The sequence below is a fragment of the Tarenaya hassleriana genome, unplaced genomic scaffold (assembly GCF_000463585.1).
Source record: "Tarenaya hassleriana unplaced genomic scaffold, ASM46358v1 Cleome180, whole genome shotgun sequence".
NCBI lineage: Eukaryota > Viridiplantae > Streptophyta > Magnoliopsida > Brassicales > Cleomaceae > Tarenaya > Tarenaya hassleriana.
In genome coordinates this window covers 23,910-30,074 of record NW_010965217.1, presented here as the reverse complement: position 1 = coordinate 30,074, position 6,165 = coordinate 23,910, and positions in this window count along the sequence as shown.

Genomic DNA, 6,165 nt, shown 5'->3' with positions numbered 1-6,165 from the left:
AAACTCAAAGACATCATAGATTAAGCATAGGTATCCATACAAAAGTGGGGATCCCTCACCCACAACAAAGTCACTACTCCATAACTAAGGTTTCAAAACAGAAAGCAAAATGAAGAAACATGGAAAAGGAGAAGAAATGCTCAAGATGGTCTTCAATGGTGGTCTTCTTCTTCTCCTAGCCTCCTTGATCTCTAAAATCCCTCTTTTTCCTCTTCCAAGTCAAGTCTCTCTCCAAAGTGTGTAGCCTACTTTCTCTCTCCTCAAACTCCCCTTTTTATGAAAGTCCAGAATTTGGTTTTCTTCTCAAAACACAGGCTTTTCCTTTTTGGGCCGATTTTGATTTCAGGCGGTCGCTCATTTTTCGGGCGGGTTGCTCATTTTCCTCTGCACACGTGAAAAAGTAAGCGACCGCTCATAAAATGAGCGAGCGCTCACAAAACGAGCGACCGCTCTTAAAATGGGCGGGTCGCTCATTTTCCTCTGTACACGTGAACATCAAGCGACCGCTCATAAAATGAGCGAGCGATCGCCCATAAAATGGGCGGGTCGCTCATTTTCTCTGAGCTTCCCGAGCCTTCTCAAATTCTTGTTCTTCCGTGTCCGCTTCGTGAGGATTCATCGTGGAGTCTTCCTGCAAGGAAAAACAAGCAAAACAACCTATCCATGGCCGTCTAACATCCTATAATGCCTAGAATGAGAGAAGAATTGTGATGCATGACGTTATAAAACCGGTGAAAAACCCGTGTCATCAAACCCCCCAGACTTGAGGTTTGCTCGTCCTCGAGTAAATGTGCAGTTATAAAACTATCCAAGGGGTGATAAGATATAGTCGGAGAACAAATGAAAGTTTAGAGTGGGTTGGTTGTCCGGGTTAAAATTGCTGCGAATGAAATCGGGTTCGGTGTACTCTATATTTTCCAACATTCAAGCGAAAGCCTATCAATGAGATTTTTATTGCTTCCTGCGGTCTAAAATGAAATGATTCCTACTTGCCGAGCATGTCTCCTAAACACATCCCAAATGAGAGCCCCAAAAGTCACTTAGGCTATAACTTCACTGTTTTCTCTTGCCCCATATCTTTCCTTTTTATTTGTGTTTTTGTGTTCTTTTTCTTTTTCTTTCTTTCCCCTTCTTTTTTTTTCATATGATGCAATCTCGGGCTTCTAGGACGTTGGAATTTGACAAGTTCACTCTTTTCTCTTTTTTTTTTGTGTCCTTGTCCCACAACTTAGACCCGAGCCTTCGTTTTCGACGCACTCATGTCCCCGAATGATTTTCATTAACGAGTTGATGACCGAGGAGTGTCGGGATGCATCGTATTTTCTAGGACTTGTTGCTTCCTAACTTAGAGGTCAAATGGTGGTTTTTAGGGAGACATTTCGTGCTTGGTTCGTAACCTCTACTCCATCTAGACTTTAGGAGACAAAATCATCCCACGTGATATTCATTCTCTCTAGGATTGGATCAGTTATTTCTACCTCGCTTGACAATCCATTCAACCCTTTAGATCAATCTAAACTTAGCTCCTAAAACCTTTCTAAACCAATCTTTACTCTATGTTCCCCCACATCGTCATCCGGCCAAACCTTTGAGAGGAAAAACCTTATGTAAGTGTATGCATGCATTCCTACACCTATATGCATATGCAATCTAATCATGCAAGTTAATGCAAAGGATGCAAACATTTTTTTTTTAAACATGAAATTCAAGACTCTAAGTGTAGAATGCAAGTGATATGCAAGGCTCATGGATTCGAAATGTGTTAGTATCACTCCTCCCCCAGACTTGAATTGAACACCGTCTGCGGTGTTAACTCTCGTCTAGTGGGGAGTATAAAAAGAGTAAGTGTGTTACATCTTCCGATGGAGTGATCTTCCGCTTCGGTTTCTTCTTTTTGTTGTGATCTAATGGGCCCTATGCAATGTGAAGGAAACATGAAGCTTTGATACCCCTGTTTTGAACTTGGTGTAGGGCGAGAGTTTCCTCCTTCGATCGGGATTGGAACGGAGTGGCCTCCACAAAGGATAGGTCAACATTGATGGGGGCTGCATCTACAAGACTTGAAAAGGGCGTGTCTTGAGGCTTGAAGTCTTATATGATCGGTATGTTGTCCGAAATATACTTCCGTGATTTACCTCAATGGCTGCTAAAATCCATCTGAAACACACGGGAAATCATCGAAAAATGATCAGAATAAATGAGCGGGTCGCCCAAAAAATGGGCGACCGCTCGCTCTTTTCCTTTCCTTCTCGACTTTTTTTTTTCTTCTTTTTTTTTTGAATAACGGACGGTCGCTCGTTTCGGTGGGCGACGGCTCGTTCCTTTGAAACACAGATGAGCGGGTCGTCCAAAAAATGGGTGACCGCTCGTTTACCCTATATTTCGGCGCAAAACGGATTTTTCCTCACACTCATGATGTATCTGATAAAAGAGGTTGTTAGGAGGGGGTTTTGGAGGTTTGATTAAGAAAAAAAACGAAACAAAGAGGTTGAAGAATGTACATCCCGGTGTGAACCGGGTCGCTAGTTAGGGTCGTAGCTAGACCGAAATGCGGTTCAATCAATTAAAGAGAGGGAGAGTACAGAGGTACCTCCTTCTGGTCTAATACTCCCTGGATTGTATGGCTTGAGTCTTTGAGTGTTGACCATGAAAGTTCCGCCTTTTCCGTTGTCGAGTTCTACCGCTCCATGAGAGGTGATGTTCTTTATGATGAACGGTCCCGACCACCTTGATTTCAGTTTTCCTGGAAAAAGTTTTAGTTGAGAATTAAATAAAAGAACGAGGTCACCTTGTTGGAAGCTTCGATTGAGGACGTGCTGGTCATGCCACTTCTTGGACCGCTCCTTGTAGATCCGCGCGTTCTCATATGCGTCCAAACGAATTTTCTCTAAGTGATGGAGCTCCAACATTCGTTTCTCCGCTTGTGGAGCACGTTCGGGGTCCCAATCGGTGCATGATTTCCCTTTTGAACCTTGAGAGGCGTCAAGAACGGTGTGGGTGGTCGACAAGATGCTTCCGAGGTCCAACTCTTCATTTCCAGGGGAAAACAGGCGGGTCGCCCATTTTTCAGGCGGGTCGCCCACTTCTGCAGCATTTGGATCAGTTTTGCTCAGACAATTCGGGTGGGTCGCCCATTTTTTACATAGGGTCGCCCATTCTTGGTCCAGGTCGCCCGCGTCAACAGTGTTTTTGCTCAGACAAAATGAGCGGGTCGCCCATTTTTCGGCCCGATCGCTCGCGTCAACAATGTCGGTGTTCAGACAAAATGAGCGGGTCGCCCATTTTTCGGACGGGTCGCTCATTTTTTTCTGCACTTCTTCATCAGCTATTGAAAGTGGGCGGGTCGCCCGTTTTTTACACATGGTCGCCCGTTTTTGGTCCCGGTCGCTCGCGTCAACAGTGTCATTGCTCAGACAAAATGAGCTGGTCGCCCATTTTTCGGGCGGGACGCCCATTTTACTCTGCACTTCGCCATCAGGTCTTGAAAGTGGGCGGATCACCCGTTTTTGTTGAAATTTCATTTTCGGCTTCTTGACCGTCCAACGCTCGTCTTATCACTTCAATCTCCTCCCAATTACTATATAAACTTGTTTCTACGGCCATTAGTGACGCTTCAAGTGGGTCTAACTCACAAAATTCTCCAATCACTTCTTCCGCCGTTGCTTCAAGTATATCCGCATAACAAAAGTGGGCGGATCACCCGTTTTTGTTGAAATTTCATTTTCGGCTTCTTGACCGTCCAACGCTCGTCTTATCACTTCAATCTCCTCCCAATTACTATATAAACTTGTTTCTACGGCCATTAGTGACGCTTCAAGTGGGTCTAACTCACAAAATTCTCCAATCACTTCTTCCGCCGTTGCTTCAAGTATATCCGCATAACAAACCGTATCATTGGTCGAGGGCTGCTTCAAATTCTGGTCAAGTGAGAATTCAACTGTTTCATCTCCGATCTTCATAGTTAATCTCCCAGCCCGAACGTGCACTACGGCATCCGCTGTACTAAAAAATGGTCGGCCTAAAATGATCGGAACTTTGGAGTCTTCATCCATGTCTAGCACAACAAAATCGACCGGTACATAAAACTCACCAATCTTCAAAGGTACATCTTCTAATATTCCCGCTGGATACTTGATCGATCTATCCGCTAATTGTAATGCCATCCTTGTCGGTTTTAGCTCACCGACGTTCAATTTCTTGTAGATTGACAAGGGCATTAAACTTACACTCGCTCCAAGATCACACAAGGCTCGATCGATGTCGATGTTTCCTAGCTTACAAGGGATAGAGAAACTTCCCGGATCAGCCATTTTCAGGGGAAGTTCATGCTTCATGATTGCCGCACTGATCTCGGTACTAAGGGCTACTGTTTCTTTTTCCACAACCCTTTTTTCTCGTCAAGATGTCTTTCAGAAACTTCGCATATGAGGGCATTTGGAGAATTACCTCATGAAAGGGAATCGTAATCACCATTTTTTTCAACATCTCTGCAAACTTCCCAAACTGACTTTCCTCATTAAATTTCCTTAGACGAGAAGAAAAAGGGATTGGAGGTACCTTAGGTGGCGGTGGAACGTAGATGGGTTCTTTCTCATGTTCTTGCACCTTTGGAGTGTCTTCCTCTACAGCCTTGCTTTTTTCCTCTCTTGTTAGCCTTGGAGGTGATGTCTTCTCAACCATCGGAGGGGTGATCTCCGAGAGTTGTTTTCCACTCCTTAACTCCACTGTATTGATGTATTCCCGAGGGTTCATCTCGTTCTTACCGGATTGCTTCTTGAATGCAACTTGCTCATTTTCAATGCCCCCAATGGATACTCCTTGTGATTTTTGACCTTGGAGGATTTGAAATAGCATATCCTTTATGTCCGGGTCTTGCTCCTTGGGTTGCAATTGTTGTGGTCTATAATTGGAATTCCCTTGATAACCTTGACTCCCTTGGCCTTGTTGTTGATACTTTGATTGAAGATCCGGAGGTCCTTGGTTGTTCTGTTGGAAAACGGGTTGAGGATTTAGCGCATTCGACGTGTTCTTGTAGGAGAAATTGGGATGATTTCTCAATCCCGGGTTGTATAGGTTGGATGGATGAGTGTATTGGTTTGGACGGACATAGTTGGCTTCTTCCACTTCTTGATCAACCATGTACATACCCGGTTGAACTTGCGCTAAATTTTGATCCTCCACAGTAGCTACTTGTTTGACATTGGCGAGTTGGACTTTCGAGCTGCGTTTTCTCCCACATCACCCTTCACTGAGCTTCTCCTACTGAATTCGTTGGACGTATGGCTGCGTCCCTTGGCCAGTTTTGCAATTGTCACCTCTAACTCTTGGTAAGGGATGTCATATATGTCACCTCCGCACGCTGCATCAATCCAAGACCGAGTATCATCCTTCAACCCATGGATAAAGATGGATAGAAGGTAGTCTCTTTCCATTCCATGGTGAGGGCACATTCTTTGATATTCCTTGAAGCGTTCCCATGCATCATGGAGATTCTCCCCATCCTCTTGCACAAAAGCATTAATCCGATTCCTCGCATGTTGAGTCTTGGTAGGGGAGTAGTATTCCATAAGGAATTGCTCTTACATCTCACCCCATGTCGAGATAGAGTTTGGCTCAAGAGTGTAGAGCCAATCTCTAGCTCTCTCCGTAAGCGAGTAGGGGAAAGTTTCAAGAAACACATCTTCAAGAGTAATCCTCGGTCCCTTCTTGATTGCCTTACAGTTCATCTTGAAGTTCGTAAGGTGAGCATTCGGGTCCTCATTTGGTCTCCCACGGAAACTCATGTTGTTGAGCATTTGGATGCATTGCGGTAGGAGTTCAAGTTCTTCTAGTTGTCCCCGATTGATTCATGATAGTAACTGAGTATGCTTCGGTTGTGTGTACGTTCGAAGCGTTCTAAGGGCTGCTTGGGCTGGACCTCTTTGGCCATTGGCCCCTCTCAACAACTCTTCGGCCATCTCGGGTTGTTCTCTCCGTGCGTTGTTTTCTCTTAGCATTTCTTCGGCCATTCCCCACTGTCTTTGCTGTCTACGAGCGAAGCGTAGGGTCCTTTCTATTTCGGGGTCGAAGACAAGTTGATCTCTACCGGTGATACTTCTTGTCATGCACCGGAAAAGCTGCGCACCAAAGAGACAAAACGAACCGAAAGTGCTGTGAAACGATTAT